The 17,831-nt window shown below is 33.5% G+C and overlaps 1 protein-coding gene across 2 annotated transcripts in view; it reads left to right on the top strand.

Moving 5' to 3' along the window:
* Positions 1 to 950: 950 nt before the first annotated feature.
* The window catches only part of LOC124538082 (prothoracicostatic peptides), a 60,495-nt gene continuing 43,614 nt past the window's right edge, over positions 951 to 17,831 (top strand). For both annotated transcript variants that reach the window (XM_047115087.1, XM_047115086.1), the window contains exon 1: positions 951 to 1,006. The gene's annotated coding sequence lies outside the window, so the exon portion shown is untranslated. The remainder of the gene's footprint in view (positions 1,007 to 17,831) is intronic.

Here is a 17,831-nt window from a genome sequence, read left to right as displayed (position 1 = left end):
TGAGGGTTATTTACTAATGATAATGATATCAATTTAAACAGCTAGTAGCTAATTTATTAATATTTTATTCTGCTATATATTTGTAAACTGTAGAGACAAATAACCTTCTGAAAGCGTTCTCGTAGTTTTCGTTTAATGTGTAATTTGATTATTGTTACTCTACAGACCGAATAAGGTTTTTTTTCGTTTTTAAAACTATATACTATGCAAAATTATTTTTAGTTATTGATAATCGAAACAAATTAGACTGTTTGATTTTGTTTCAAAATTACTTGTTACTTTGAGGTAAAAGCAAGATACGTTACATTAATGGCACTAGTCCGTCGCAAAACATCTGCTTAAGGCGTGGACGACAGCCGCCCTTGGATTGGTTTATTTAGACACCAAATAGAGTTAAATGTAATAAATATGATATAGATTCTTCTTAAGTCGTTAAATGTCATACAAAATATGCATATATACATAATGCGCCTCATGAATATAAGTTTTACAGAACTGGTTCAAAATCCACGTATTAATTATTTTGTAATTTTTGTAAAATCTGTCGAAACGATACGAATATAGGGAACAGCCCTCTTGAGCAATGTTCAAGGGAATCGCCACCGGTCCTTATTCATTAAACTAGCAGTCAGTTTCAGCGATCAGTCATTAGAGACTGTTCATATCTTCAGAAATACAAAAAAATTAATATGGCAAAATATTTTCCCAGCGCTCTTTTTCGGTTTCAAATTTAACTTTAGATAGGTGTTAAGTGACACATGACCTTTAAGAGGCTTCTTATTGGCCATAAACGAAATTTTTGTGAGTCATTTGTGACGTCATCCGGTTTTGTTATCAAAATGGGCGGAGCTTGGGGTGACATGCGCCTGAAAGCTCCGCCCCTCGCCCTCACATCCAGCAAAGAGTATATAAGGCTTCGACGGGGTAAAGGGTATCAGTAGTCTTCCGATTACGACGCTGGGCTGTACTGAAAATTCTTCAAAAGTTTACGTCGAGCGAGATAAAGGTAAGCTATGACCGTTTGTCTGAAATTTTGTCAGAATTTGCTAAAAAATTCGTAACAAAAAGTACAAAAACAAAAAAATGGATGTTATTTTCTTCACATGATAAAACAGTAGAGTTCAAATTAAAAACGATAAAATTTAGTTAAATTAAACAAAATATATTGCCAAAAAAGTCAGAAAATTCGTCCTAATATTTAATAAAATCTTACCTACTCGTTATTTTGGTAATTATGTTGAAAAAATAATAATCACAATTATTTTTACTAGTACAATCGTTACTGTGTTGAGATTAAATTTCTCATTTAGCTGAAGTTAAGTAAAATCTTACTGAAGTTGAAAAAAAAATCACGGTTCATTTCAGCGTTTTCTATAAAAGTAGGCCAACTTTATACTTAAATACTCATTAAAGTTAGAAAGCATAATTATTAATCTTATGAGCAGTACGTCCTTTATTGCATTTTGTAATTATTTTGGTTAATAAATTAATTTCGAGATCGTATGTCATACACATCCCAAACCGTCGCGAATGATGTTTAGTGATTATATATTTATCTTTAGTGATTTTCACCGATCATAAATTAATTATTACTAAAAATTTCATTATTTTTCTTATCGGTATTAATTATTCCACGTATTTACATAATTTATGAGTCGACGTTAGGGCGAAGGTCATTAATGAAGATAAGTCAATCTCGCTAATTAACCAAATTTGCAAAAATTACGAATAGGCGTTCAGGAAATTTGCTAAATCTACATAAATAATATGAATCTTTACCTATTTGTCCCTTACGATTTCCTTATCCGATGGGATTCAACAAATTAAGATTAAATTTTAATGTTTTATGTACACCAGCAAATTATTTGACCCATAATGCCTAATCTTTCTATCTATTTAATGTAAACTTTTGGACCGAACTCTTTACATGTGATGCTGGGATAAGTAGCTTGTTATATATTAAAATTAAAAAACATATTTGACAAATCAGATGTCTTGAATTTACTGAAATGAATTTGCTATTAATAAAATTCGTACTATGGTTTTCAGTTTATTGGAATCAATTAGGAATACAGTTAAAAAGAGTTCTCCTATCCATTAAAAGTAAATAAAGAGAGCGTATCAAAATGATTAAACATTCAAAGCATATTGATTCGTAAACAAACGTGTTCATTTAACGAATTTCGACTTCAATAACCAACTGCTACCGTCGTAAAATAAAATGAATAAATAAGTATATCATATAATAATATTAAATGGAAGTAACTGTTTAAAAAATAATCTATATTTATACGAATATTATAAATGTGAAAGTAACTCTGTCTGATAGCTCGTCACGCTTAAACAACAGAATAAATTTCGATGGAATTTGTCATGACATAGATCACACAGAGTCCCGGGAGAGGACATAGACTACTTTTTAATTCACCTCTTAAGGGAACAAAAGGGAGGTGATGGTTTAAACACAACATTTTATAAATCAAAGCACGGGTGAAGCCCCATTTTAAACTAGTATTTGATAATACATTTAATAAATATATCACATATATTTATGAAACCAATTTATATGGTATATAATAACATGTAGCTATAAAAGTACTTTCATTATTATTTCAATAAATATTTTAAAACAGAAAGCAAAATATTTCAAATTCATATTACAAAGTCAAAAATCACAACGACTTTTTAGTTAAAAATTTTAAATAGTGATTATAAACACGTACGTGACTTAGAGGCCTCGTACTGTACTCTGGCACAACTAAAATCCATTTACAATATGTATATCATGGTAAAATTAAATTAAATGAAGCCCGGAGGCAGATATTTCACTTAAACGCCTAAATTGTGAGGAAAATGTGAAACATTGTTCGCGTAACAAGCGCCGCTGATGATCGCGAGCCGCCACCTGTCGCGCAGGCGACGCTCTAATACATCAATCAAGCCGTTTATTATCTGACATTAGAAGAAAATCTTAAATTGTTTCTTTCATCTAAATAAAAACGCGAGAATGTCGTACTACCTGCCTCATTAATTTTGACACGACAGTTGATATTCAAAAAGTTTCCGTAATGTTCATAAAAAACACATTAATATAATTTACTGTAGTTATTTATTTGATTACGCAAACTTTAAGTCATGGGAGGGAAAAATACCATTATTCAAAAGCGGCGGCCGCTATCCCCTGAGCCTGTATGATTTACGCAATTTTTGTAAGCTTTTTATTGTAACTAGCGGAATATCTACGACTTTGTCGAAACATTTATTTTCCTTTCAATATATATTTATTTTACTTTCCTATAATCGTATCTAAACGTTGAAAAATTAATATCAAAAGATAAACGTAACAAGCTATCAGCTACACTATTCTATAAAGGAATGTAAGGAAAGTAAACAAGCGCTCTACAACGAGCAACGTCGTATTTTAAATGTGATTCATATTCACAATTATTTAAATAATAACTCTATAATAATGTCTCCGAATAATACATAGAATACAATATCAGCGTTGACTGCCTCGTTAGTCTGAGACCCACTCGTAAGGCCGTGGAATCCGCGGCAGAATTTACCATTCAAAACGGATAGGTCAGGACATCATCTAGATCTCGGAAAACAATTCAAAAGAGTCTCGAGTTGAATTTTCCATTCGTAGAAATTGAAAATTTTACAAATAACTGAACTAGTAAAGCTTCTCGCGTTGAACTCCATAAACTTATGAAGGAAATTAATCTTAGATTTCGTGACATTTCAGCGAATATTCACGTCAATTTGAAAGTTAGAAGCTGTAACTTACTTTCAGGAAAATAACAAAGATGCAAGTGATATGATAAAATAGATTTCGCGCTTTTCATTTATTTATAACTGTGCATTATAAGAAAATCTTTCTATATTTATGAAATTCTACTAACTGCACAGACCGACTCGTATATGAGCGGTGCGGTGGAGCAAGCTCCTTTATCTTCGAAATAATAGTCGCACATTCACCGACGATTTAATTTTTTCATAAACTACTGATGATTACTGAGCGGCTTAGTACAAGTCCTCGTAGGTAGTGACGAATCAGATATTATATCGCTAAAACAAATATTAAAAATAAAAAAATAATATAAGGCTAGCCAATGTAATTATAGGCCAAATGGATCTAATAATTTTATTCTCAAAAAGGGAGCATTGACGGTGTAATTCCTTTGTTTTCGGTGATGACCACTTACCTAGATGGCCTAATTACTGGTCCACCTAGCCTTTATATATTATAGTTTTTTTTCGAAAGCTTTGCGAATACGATAGCAGTAGCCAATGCAGACCCCACGGAGGGAGTTATTACTCGTATATTACCAGGCCAGCTGTGCAGTAGGAAAGTAAGAATATGGATTAAATTATTATTAATATATGTGTTGGAGCCAGACTATCAATTCCATCTCTCACATTATTTTATATTTGAGCTCATTTCCACTTCACAGGTACACGTAAATGGTTGTAAGAGTTTAAAACAAAACAACAATCTTCTATAGTAACTTTTTTTTTTTTATTTTGACATATTTCTTTTACAAAACGAAATAATCCAATATACTGTAGGCTTAGGTTAATTAAACTTCTTATTAAGCGAACTTAATAGCAGCACGTGTTGCCAGTTAATTAAAGTAATGTCGAAAACTGTTGAGTCGATTGCGGCTCGCATAAAATGCAGGCGGTTAGTTACGCGTAGCAATCTGCTACGGAAGGCCTACGGTAGCTACGTCACGTTCTACACAGTACAATGTGTAGCAACTTAAGAAATTAAATATATATACAGTGGGGGCAAGAAAAGGTTCGCCACCTTAAGATATATTTCGTGTGCTCAGTAAGAGCGATAATCTTCTTTACCTATTGAAAATGACATATTGCTTTGCAATGATTTGATGTTTAGATTCGAAAGGTACTAAGAGTTTAAGACTTGATAAAGGAATTAATTTGAAAACTGACGAAGGTTTTTTTACTCTGACTGTACATTAAATAAGTTACATAAATTAGTATGACAATAAATACAATACGACAATACCGTTTGGTTAAATAAAGCTACCGCTTATCTCAAATATCAACTAATTAATTCTGACACGGCATGTAAATATTATTTATTAATTGGGTTAACAGTATAGCAAAAGTAGGAATATATGCTCATATACATCCAACTTCCGCTGATACGTAAAATTACTGTTTTACAAATATAAATGATTTGGACGGAAATAGAACAATCTTTCTGAAAGACCAAAAATGCTTGTTAAAAATAACTACGTGCTTATAACAGAATTACGGTACCGAATTTTCACTTTTCCTCTTAATTATATTTCTTCCGAGAAAAATTTGTACATATTGTAATATTTGAATATAATTAAAGTATAAGATTAAATATAATCAATTTGATTCAGTTAACGACAAACCTAAATATATTTTTTTTTAATTTGGAACTTTTTGCCAAATAAACTTATATTTTTTTATTAAATACAGACTGTATATGAATAGAAAAATCTGATACCTAGCTCTATATGATTCTATTAAAGAAAAAATATGTTAAAGTTTTTTTTGAAATAACAATATTCAAGTTTTATTACTTTAAGCATAACGAAACAAATGACTCACTTGCGTCGTTTCAGCAAGTTAACGAAAACTCAACTGAAAATTACGCCTGTAACAAATGGTCGCAATTAAAAAGACCGGTTACAATGGCCTTGACAGAGAAACATGATCTTTATTTATACTGAACTAAAACTCAAAATAGAGTTCGATTTATATTCAGATTTCAATCTGCGAAATACATTTATTAAACGAGTGAAATCATTCAACAGTTACTGCTCTTTGTACTACTAAGTACACTTTAATATAAAGATTATACTCATTACTATGTATAAATGTCTCGACGTTGTCGTCGCTAATGTTAATGCATAATACGAGGTGGGATCATCAATTCAAATCCCGTAGTCAAAAAAAATGTCATTGAATTTGTCATTCAAACACTTTTAGTAGTACACTGAGTTTGGGAAGTTGCCCATAAAATACTGCCGGAAAACAGATAAAGTCGTTAGTCCAGCTTGATCTTTTTTGGTCATGTTAAATTTCTGCCCGATCGGACGTTATAAATGCCCGAGGCAATACACTCGAGTGTTTATTTCATACAAGTGTGTTAGCGCGCACGAAAAGTACTCAATATTTGTTACAATATATATTGGAAGAGTTCTTTAGAAAAACCCCACGCCGTATTGTTGGGCGCTCGTTAAAATTGATTATTATTATTACAAAATGTCACAACAAAGGCGAGGAGACAACATCGAAGCTCCATCAAAGTTTCAAATTTCTTTTATTAACAGTCAATGTCTTGATTCCGTAGAGAATTATAATTTATTTTACGATCGAGTTAAGGGACAAACTCATCGGCGACGTTGAAAGACAATAGTTATTTAAAAGGTTTTATTTTACTAAAATGTTTAAGCCATTAACATAATAACTAAATACTAAATTAACGCTGTCTTAGAAGAGTATTTTTAACTTTCATTTTGCATAGGTATAGGCTAATAACAATATAACTTGGTACAGAACCAACGCATATATGGTCAAACTACATTAACTTGTAGTAGATTACATTATGCAAGCAATTTTACTTGTGACAATATCGCATAAAAATATTATGAACTACATATAGTGACAAAACCCTAATAAAAACCTATACAGTGACAAAACCCTAATAAAAACCTAAATACCATGGACAAGTCTCCAAAGATACCTCGGACGGCAACTATTGATTTGATTATTTCGTAAAACTCCACCTTCTTGAACATACTTAATCTATGAAGTGGTTTTCCAATTTTGAAAGTAGGGTATGTATAAATACAATATTTGGCAAATTGGTCAATATTGGTACCACTCACATTTATATACCGCCAACAACGGTACCTTGTAATAGTGGTATTAAATATGCTGTCATTATTCCAATCGGAGTAGAAAAAAAGATATACCTTACAATTACGTTTTTCATACGGTTCGCTAATAACTTAGTTATAATTGTGAACTACTATATGATTATGATTAATACATATTTTTTATAATACACCACAATAACATTTTATTCCACATTCATTTTACTTCCGAAATTCCGATAGCAGTTTCATTGACGTTCAAAACGTTATTTTTTTTGCAAATCCACAGTGAATAACACAGATTAATCAAGCAAGTTCTCGATCAAAGATATCGCGACAATTTGCTGTCAAGTGTTGGTTTTTTAGGCTTTTTTCCTCTTATGATATATAGTATATATATAGTTACATTGTCTGAGGTACCATTTGTCTAATTTTTCTAAAAAAAAACGTCAATACTAATCACAATACGAAAGGAATAATGACCTATATAGAAAAGTATTCATGAGTTTACACAAAGTCAGCCGTGTTGGAGTGCAATGAGCTGCGCGCTGTAAAGTAATGTCCCCCACCAAGCTGCGGCCCGCGACAAGAGAATGCACTACTACAACTATTGGAAACTACAGGACAACTTTAACCACTAAAGTAATTAATAGAAAATTACTTTTAAATTAATTCATTATGTACATCAATTGTACAGTAACTTGCTTTGAAGAAATACTCAAGTTATAATTTAAGAGAGTGTTGATTATTTGGGATGTTTGTAGCCATATAAATATCGCAAATGTATTATTTATAATTCACCTTGAAAGACTAAATTTGTGCTAAAAATAAAGTTCGAGACGTAGTATCCCTACACGGGCTCGCTACTCAATGTTAGAAACTTATACGCTCATTAAATTATTTCCGCCCAAAATTCTTGCTGCTCATTCAACATTTTATTTATTTGATAGTATTTCTGGCAATTTATTTCGTGTTGATATCGCATTTATAGATTTACTTTTTACACACATTTTATAAAACCTCACCTCAGTTGTTTTTTGTCTAGTCTTAGAAAAAAACAATTACGATGAAAAATTAAAAAGACCGCTAATAGTCTACGGCTGGGCAAAGAACTTGTTTTCTGTTAGCTATCACGCATATTTAGTCGGCGAGTCGATTTAAAAGATAAACTTGTGTGTCACAAGTTTGTTTTCGTGCAAAAAGCGTCATCAAAAGTAAAGCCTTATTGTCTCCACGTGTGACAGGAAGGCTGGTTAGTTTTTGCTCAGAGTTACGATTCAGAGGGAAAATGCTGCTAGCATTCTTGCCACCATTCCTCGTAGTAAAGATTTATACAGTAATTATTTTTATACATATTTGTATATATTAAAGCATTTAATGTTCTTATTTATTTGGTAATAAAAAAAATACTAATTAATTTAATAACGGATAATTCAGCTTTAGTAGCATAGTTTCCTCAAAAGCCAAGTGCGATACAGAGTTAAGCCCCTTTTTCAATATTCGATCAAACAGACCGGCGTCCGCCAAAAGGCCTTTGAGATATCGTTCATGTAATATCGGATGCTGGCAGGAATATTATCCGCTACCTAACATGCAAATAAGATACTTTGATGGGAATTTTCATCGGAAATAATATGCGTATTAGTCGTTTCCCTAATCTCGAAAGGAATTTTCTTTGCCAACTTCGAATATATTATTAAGAAGCTAAGATGTTGTTCAACAGCAAAGTCAAGTAAAGTACCACTGCTGGGCTAAGGCCTCCTACCCCATTAAGGAGAGGGTTTGGAACATATTCCACCACGCTGTTCCAATGCGGGTTGGTGGAATGCACATGTGGCAGGTTTTAGATGGATTTAGCCACATGCAGGTTTCCTCCCGATATTTTCCTTCACCGCCGAGATGAATTATAAATACAATTTAAGCACATATATATACTGGTGCTTGCCTGGATTTGAACCCGAAATCATCGGTTAAGATACACGCGTTCTAACTGGGTCATCTCAGCTTCATGTTGTATGCAGCTATGAAATCTGGGGGCTTGGATTCTCTTAATTGTTATGCATTATAAGACTATCTCGTGAAGTCAAACATCTTAGCGATGAGAGATGAATATCAAGGTCAAATTATGAAATTAGCTGTGACCGATTTGTCTTTACTTTTTTTGATTTCTCTATGATGAAACATACATTATATTCCATTCCATTATTTCCATAAAATATTCCATGTACATACTCGTGGCTTTGTATGATTTTCTTAAATTCACCTACGACTTTATACAGTATGGACTGTATAAAGTCGTAGGTGATCCATTTTATCCATTTACGGAATATAGTTTATGATGCAAAAATGATCAGAAGAAATTCGGTAAGCCTTCTCTTTAAAAGAAAATTTGCCAATTTCGTTTCTTGTGTCGGACAAACACGCAGGGAAAAGTTTTGCGACAGGAATGATCAAACATCACCTGTACTGTGATTTTTTATTTATGTATCGTATTATATACATTAGTATTTCGACTATAAAGTTCAAGCAACGTGGTGTCACCGTAGGTAAGTTAAGCGAACCGTATTAATTGAATTTGATTACAAAGTTTGGTTTAATTTAATTATAAGAATGTGGGAACTATTCGTTAAATGCTATTAGTTATAATTCCAACGAGACAACAGACATTAAACAATTCATAGTTTCATTTTCTACTTGTATTTAAGCGGAATACAATCCTCGGAAGGCTAATTAGGAATTATTACCCACTTACCATTTAACAAACGAAACGTTCTGGCGCGGCGACTCTTATGCTAATATCGTAAACCATTGCATTCTTTACACAGAGATGGTAATTACTGTTTGTACAAACGACGCAATCTTATTTATGCAATAAAATAACGACTTCGTAATAAATAATCCTTGAATATAAGATGAGTTTTTAAATAAAAGTTGTAAAAATTTAAAGTCTTAAAACGCACATTAGCCTTCATAACATCGTAATATTTAATTTAAATCGTCATTGAATGGAAAAGTGTTTGTGCCCCGACCGGAAATACAGGATATATATAAGAAATACAGGAAGTTTATTTCATATATTCTACGAGCAAATTAGTATTGTTTTATTGCGTTTTGAATGGTAATAAACGAGTGCAACTGGTAGCATAAATGAGCTCCCAAGATTGGTGGCGTATTGCTGTGACGTAAGGGATAGTTATTATATCTTACAGCACCAATATTTTTGGGCGGTGAGGACAGCTTACCATCAGGTGCCCATTTTCCGTCCGTCTGCATATTAAATATATATTAAGATGTCATTCAAATAAATGTCAGGAATGAAATTAAAAAGTATAAATAAAAAATGAAGAAACATTATCTGCTCCTGAGAAATGTTCTCGCAGACAATTTTTGAAGGTGAGCTTAGTGGAAGCCTTCTAGCCTAGGTGTTTACAGGAAACTTGTTGGTTGCAAGCTTATAGTTCTCGTGAAAGAATTACACTGAGAACCAGAATTATGAGAATGAACTTAAAGTATTATCGAATGGTTGGCACTTAGTCTGCGACGATTGTCACGAATTTAAACTTGATTCCAACAATAGACATGGTATTGTTATAATCGAAAAAAAGCTTTTATAAAATCCTCGCACGCAAATACAAAGCAGATCATACCGCGTGTTTACTTTCGTTCAAATTGCAAAATATCCGCGAGTGAGCGACTCGGCGCTGTTCGTTCATTCGTCTCGATTGCGCGATAAATCTTACAACGTAACGACACACGTTATTCCGTTTAATAAACTGATTATAATACTGTTCTGATTCGTTCTTCATAGCGTTTTCTTAACCCGTTGCTTTATTTCATTAGTGTAACAAACAGGGCGAGAATCACTTGGACACACCATGGACGAAAACTCGAGAGAAAATAAATATGTAAAAAAGTCTTCTACTTGAAAGAGCAGTCCTTTGCCAAAATTAGAAATATAGGTACAGACTGTTGCTTCATACTCATAAGCATTATAAAAATATATACGACAATATAGATACTCCTCACGAAATCTTCAAATTATGGACTTCAAATTCGACATAGTCACTTCTTCCTTACGTAAACTATCTAAGAAACAATTTTTAGAAGTTTCAAATTTAAGGATGATAAGAGAAGTGTGTCTTTGTATGGATTTTATCCGTATGGTGTCAGGGTAAAGAACTGTCTTATTTATTTATAAATTAAATATCTAATAAAACCTAAGTACACGAGATAAATTCGCGTGATATGGACGATGTCGACTAGGATGATGGATGACCGAAGTTTATCAGCTTATTGGATTGAGCTGAATAGCCTCGTAAGCATACATCGACGCGGGCGGCGACGCGAGCGGCGACGCGATACGAGGGAATAGTCGGGCTATAACGACATATCTTGTGTACTTTACTCTCATAATCAAGAAACTTTCATCGTTGGTCATCGAAATGAGTATTGCATAACTGTATCGTACAAGTATCACCTCTACAAGCGACCCCTTTACTAATAATTTGTAAAAAATACATAATTAAAAAATATAGTACCTATTCAATATAAGATTATAATGATGATAAAAAAGGAAGCTGATACCTGTTGCCTTCCAGGCAGGAAAAAGTAATTATTCTTTTCCAATATTTGAAAAACAAAGTTATGATAGTTACTTACATGCATATATAATTGTAGTTAACTAATATAACTTTGTGTTTCAAATGATGAAAAAGAATAATTACTGATTTCCTTGTTAGTAGCTTCGGTAGAATCTATGTACATTCCGATTTCCGAATCGGTGGTAACTTCACTCAATATAGTTTTATTATAACTTAGATTCGAACGTGTTTGTAAAAGCATACTTGAATAAAGTATATTTAAATTTCCTTGACCCAACCGACCCGGGTACTACCAACTCGCGGGAGAGTAGGCCTGGGCCGAACAGTGAAATGAATACGATTAGAAGTTATAATTAATAAATGTAATTTAAATTTCGAACAGTACGCATTTTGATTACCAGGATAGTCGGTTTCATAAAAATAATTGAGCAAACACCTTTAAAATGAAATAAACATAAAGGTGGCCATTTGAAAAGGTTATTCCAGTCGAGCACTTAGTACGCCAAACGTTTAGAATGAACAATTTCAAATGAAATAAAAATGTTTCCAATCGAAATGAATAAAAATAAACAATTAAATGTAGTGAAAAAACTTCCATAAAACGACCACGTCCTTACAATCAATTAACAATAAAAACAAACAGATGTAAGGCCGAGTACACAATGGTAGCTATTTCCATACAAATTATACGCGCAGATGGCACTCGCGGGCTTCGACAAATATTAAAGGAATTTTAATTTCAAATGATGAGACGCCTCGTATTCAAAACATCGCCGCGCTCCGCGACTGTGTTTAGTAGTTCGCGTCTCCAAGTTATGTATATATTATTCCTATTTACGCAAACGATGTTCATTTGTTACACAGTTTTTTACTGGGTAGGTTCTAGTATTGTTGCGTTACTACAGGCACGAGGGTCATAATATAATAGTACCCAAGGTTGGAGGCGCATTGGGGATGGAAGGAATAGTTAATATTACTTACAGCTCTGTTGGCTATCAACGATGGTGACCACTTACTATCATCATTTCCTCTGATGTAGGTAGGCTACCCAACATCAGAGAAAATGAGCTACCCGTAGGTAAGTGGTCACCATCGTGAAAGCCAAAACACAAGTTACAAGTCACAAGTAGTTTATTTGTTGAAAAATGAATCTGTATATGATTTATGTGTGAACTAAGTTGTCACAGATATCTAAAAATTAATTTCAAATAACTGAGAGTAATTTCGTACAGTGGGAGTTCCGGTCGGTTGTATTCAGCGAAGTTATCCGAACCGCTACCCGAACCCAAACTACTCGTAAAGATCAGTTCGAACAAAAGCTTTTCATAAAAACCGATATTTAGGTTGAAAAATTCATTGACTGCTTTATTAAAAAAGTTCATATACAAGGTGATTAAAGGCGCGATCGGAAGCGCCTTAATAAGTATTCATGGACTAATTAAACGATGATTTTTGCTTTATCAAATTTTTTTTTTTGAAAATATAATTTATTGAAACTACCACCGGTTCAGAAAGTAGATTAACCGAGAAGAACCGGCGGGAAACTCATTAAAAATACAATCATGTCTACAAGTATTCATTCCACGCTTTTTTGTCGTCCGTATAATCTTGTACTGAATAATATGCCTTCTTTATCAATGTATTTTCTACAAATCATTTAAATTTATGAAACGGCAAAGTTAAAAATATCTGTGGAATTTTATTATGGAAACCATTGCCCAAGATGGATTTATTGACTTTGCGGAGTCGGAAACTTGGCGTTATAAGTTTATCCTACTTATTTATTTATTTACTCCTAGTGCACATGAAATGATTATCATAGATTTTATCAAAGTGATCAATGTTACTGTGATTATACATAATGTTGTCGTAAATATATTGCGACGCAACAGTGAGTATTCCTTATTTGTTAAAAATATCCCGAAGATAGTCCTATGAAAATATATGACTAATAATTCTTATAAAATTCTTAAAGATATTTCTTAACTAGCTATAAATTCGCACGTCTAGACGATCGCCGATATCACTCGACAAAGGACTTCTAAGCAGGAGAGTGTAACTTGTCACCACTAAGTGCATATAGTACATGTACATACCATACAAATGGATATGTATATCACATATAAAAATAAACTCCAAACCCTCTACTTATTGTTAGAGGAGGTCTTAGCTGCTTATTAATATATATCAGTTCTTATTGGTCGATTATGTAATGAAAATATTTTGAGGTTAGCTCACACCAGCACACTTTTCCGGATCGGGGGATACGATACGATCATGTAGATATTTTCTAATGAAGTTTCCGTCACCGCTGACTAGTTAGTATAGCAGCAGGTAAGTTACTACTCGAGCTCGCGATTTGCAGCGAATATCCACCTTAACCTAATTTGTTTGTCATATGTTTCGCTCGGCAATATTTCTGTAATCTAAGGTGTGTGTAATAAATAACGGTCGCGTCAGCCGAGGGTACGCGCCAACTCCTCTGAGGTTTGACGCTGGATCATATTTAAAGGCTCCTAATTTTGAATATCAAAAACGAAACCATAAAGAACAATTCGATTCGAATTCGAATTTTAAAATGTTTAATAACCTTTACGTATACTTATTAATGCACAAAGTGTTTTATGCAATCAATAAAGGATAAAATGGGTAGTATACTCGGATAGTATAGGTAGGTCAAAGGAAAAAGCAAGCTAAAATCTCAATGGCTCAATTGCTTTTTCCGCTGGAAGCTGTTGCCGATGAAGTAGACGGGTTCTTGAATGAAGAGGTACGACTTCAGATACGTAAGACGTCGTCAGGTGATACGGCTTTATACAAGCCCATCTGGGTAGATACCACACACTCATCAGATAATCTACCGCCAAACAACAGTACTTGGTATTGTTATGTCCCGATTTGATGTTTCTTACAGCGCCATTGTTTATGGGCAGTGGTGACTACTTACCATCAGGTGGCCTATATGCTCGTCCGCCAAGCAATAGCATAAAAAAGGTCGGATAATGTGTCAATAGCTACTAGGATTGGAGCTGAAGATCGAGCTCATAGGCGCACCTTAAGAGAGATATATATCCACGGGCTCGCGATGTTTATGTAATGTACAGTTAAAAGCACTAGCAGTGAAGTCATTGAAATATTGTTCCTTAAAATATTGTCGGATGGGCATTCGCGTCGAGGGTCTGTTTGACTGGCGTGTCGTGGGTGAAGGATCCTCGTTGTCAGTTAAACAAATCCGCGCTCATTAATGGAGTTTTACTCAAGTGACAGGTGGCTTCATCGCTTTTATAATATTATATTTAAAACAATCGTATTTATATTTTATATTCACATTATTCTCATTTTGTTATTTATACAATGTCATTATGATATACTTAATAAATAACAGTATTTACTATTATTGAGTATTTACAAAAAATCTTTAAATAGAGCTCTCTCCAGAAGGTTTAACTTGGACTTGTTCCACCAGGTTGCTTCGATACGAGTTAGTGCATACACATGTGGCAGAATTTCATCCGATGCATGCAGGTTTCTTCACAATGCTTTTATTCATCATGGAGCACGAATTATAAATACTAATAAAGTATATGAAAACGCCATGCAGTCAATCAGTCCTAACCACTGGGCCATATTGGCTTCGAAGCATTTATCCAATATTATTAAGTGTATATATTTGTAGGAGAATCGTGTCTCTCGATAGATTTTATATGAAATCGTCGCAGATAACGCGAGTACAGCCGTTAATGTGGTCGTAAAGGGTTCCCAGATAAGTGATACGCACACATAAACGCGCCGAGCGGCACCGACAGCGCGCCATACGTCCCGACTCGTAAACACGCTTGCCAATACTTTACGTTTAAAATATTAACGTTTTAAACTATATCTTAACTATAAAAGTGTTTAACTTAACTATTGCATCTACGCTATTTATTCCGATGAGCTTTTAATATATAAAGTCCTAGTAGTCGCTTGAGGCTTTACTTACGTTTTGGGGTGTTGGTTGTCATGTGTTAGGCAAAGAAGTAGTCTGTGCCCTTTCTTCGATTTCAAGTTTGCTTCATACCAAATTTCATCAAATTCGGTTCAGCGGTTTCGTCGTTTAAGAGCGACGAACAGACATAGTTACTTTCACGTTTTAATATTAATATTGATAAATATAGACCACTACTTACAATGATTGTAATTTATTAACAATGTCAAACTTAAACAATATATAAATTGTACTGAATCTCAAGGGTCCGTCTGTGAGCTAAGTTAGGGCACGCTCGAGGGTCACCAGCTTCTAAGAAAGACTTTTTATTATTTTTTTAGTATCTGACGAACACGAAGCCAATGTCACTTCTATCAATCGATTGGATCGATCGAAAAACATTTCACAAACATTTCTTATTTATATAACTCATGTAAATAAAACCGAAATAAAACAGTAATTAATTCCAAAACACAACTAAGAACAAGAGACACACAGAATATCTACCTTGCGTCCGGGAAAATTAAAGTTTAGACAATAAATAAGCGGATTGTTGGGTTAAGATGTTTTAAAGCATTTGTTGGCGGGCCGGCAAATGGGCCAACTCATTGTAAGTAGGCATCACCGTACAACATATACATTTTTTCCCATTTCTTACGTAATAATCAGTGCGTTCCCATCCTTAGGAATTGCGATGTGAATTGTGATATTAGTTACACTGGCAAACCGTAACACAGCAATACTAAGTACCTATGTATGTTGGGTGGATATGATAAATACCCAAACGGGTTTGCGCAAAACTCTACTATCAATTAACATTTATATACAATACAACGAACAAACATACGAATATATCCAATTATAATAAAAAAACCTTCACATATTTTTAGTCGCGTTATTTTTATTCGCTTGCTGATGCTTTGTCTCAATCTCTGTATTGTGTTCTCGCTCGTATGACATAATGAGTTTACAAGTGAGCTCTGAATAACTTTCAGGTTCTCACGCGTATTATGTCAGTAGAGAGTGAAAAGGACGCGCCCGTAAATCTCAGAGTTGATAATAAACGATGTACATTACACACAGCCTCTTCAGCTCGTGACAGTAAGCCGTAAATATTTATAGGTCACTCCATTACAAGTTTCATTCAATTTTAATAAAAAAACGTTACATGTGAAGGGGACTTTTCAATCGATATCATTTATGGAAAAATCATTTTATCTTACCAATTATATTTAAGATCGGTTTAACGATTGACGTAAAATAAATGATACGAAATATTCATTATTTACTTCGGACATTTAATTCAACTTTTTAATTCTGTATTAGGTTTTTGTGACATTAGGTCGTTGGTAGTAGGCGCCCGAAGTGACAGCAGGTTAGCGGCGTGCGTGAGCGGCCCGCGCGGTTCCGGATAGTATTTGGACACCTAGACTTGATAGTCTAAGTTACTCCTTATTGCATGAACTAACTGACAGTAAAAGTCCCGTCAAATTTGGTCCTGTGATTAGCCGAAACAAACATACGGACAGACAGACAAATAAAAGTTGTAATAAATGTTACTTTAGTATTTGTACCGTGTATCAATATGTATTTAGTAAAAAACTATTATTTTAATATTATAAACAGACACTTCAACTTTAATTATAGGTATAGATAAAAAATTGATAAAAAAGAAAACATAATAAAACCCATAAAAATCCGAAATGGAAATAAACGGGGCATTTGCAAATGGGGTTGAAGATTGAAATTTTTAATTTTTGCTCGAGGGTAGGAGGCCCCGCCGGCCCGCAGCGCGGCAATTTGTATTAATATTGCTTGTAAATAGCTCTGACAATTATAATTCCATCTTGTATTTGAATTTTCCACGTTTTACTTACAAACGAAAAGTAAAAATACAATTTGTTTAATAAAATCATAACAGCTTAGATGTTATTACGGCGCGAAATTGAAAAGTATTGGCATTTGGGCCTCTATGAAGCGAATCGCACAAATAAAGATTAAAGTACTTCCTGTTTCAATCTAATGACGCGAATTGAGGCAAACAGCGGCCGGCTGTTAATGTAGACGTAATAATTTCACGAAGTCACAAGTTTATATCAGATAATTTATAAAATATCTGTTCCTATTTGTAATTACTTCTATTTTTAGTTTCATTGTGTTAACCCTGGTTGACGGAGAATGCGTTTTCTTTGCATAAAATAAAACAAAGTCCTTTACCCCTAACTGCCCCTTATATGCTTAGATATGTATGCTTAGATCTTTAAAACTACGCAACGGATTATGATATGTTTTTTTAATAAATAGAGTAATTCAAGATGAAAGATTTTGTATATCATATATGGACAATTATTATTATTATCAAATTATAAGTGAATATAA

The sequence above is a fragment of the Vanessa cardui genome, chromosome 19 (assembly GCF_905220365.1).
Source record: "Vanessa cardui chromosome 19, ilVanCard2.1, whole genome shotgun sequence".
NCBI lineage: Eukaryota > Metazoa > Arthropoda > Insecta > Lepidoptera > Nymphalidae > Vanessa > Vanessa cardui.
The sequence above is the reverse complement of the archived record's forward strand: the minus strand, read 5'-3'. Positions and strand labels throughout refer to the sequence as shown.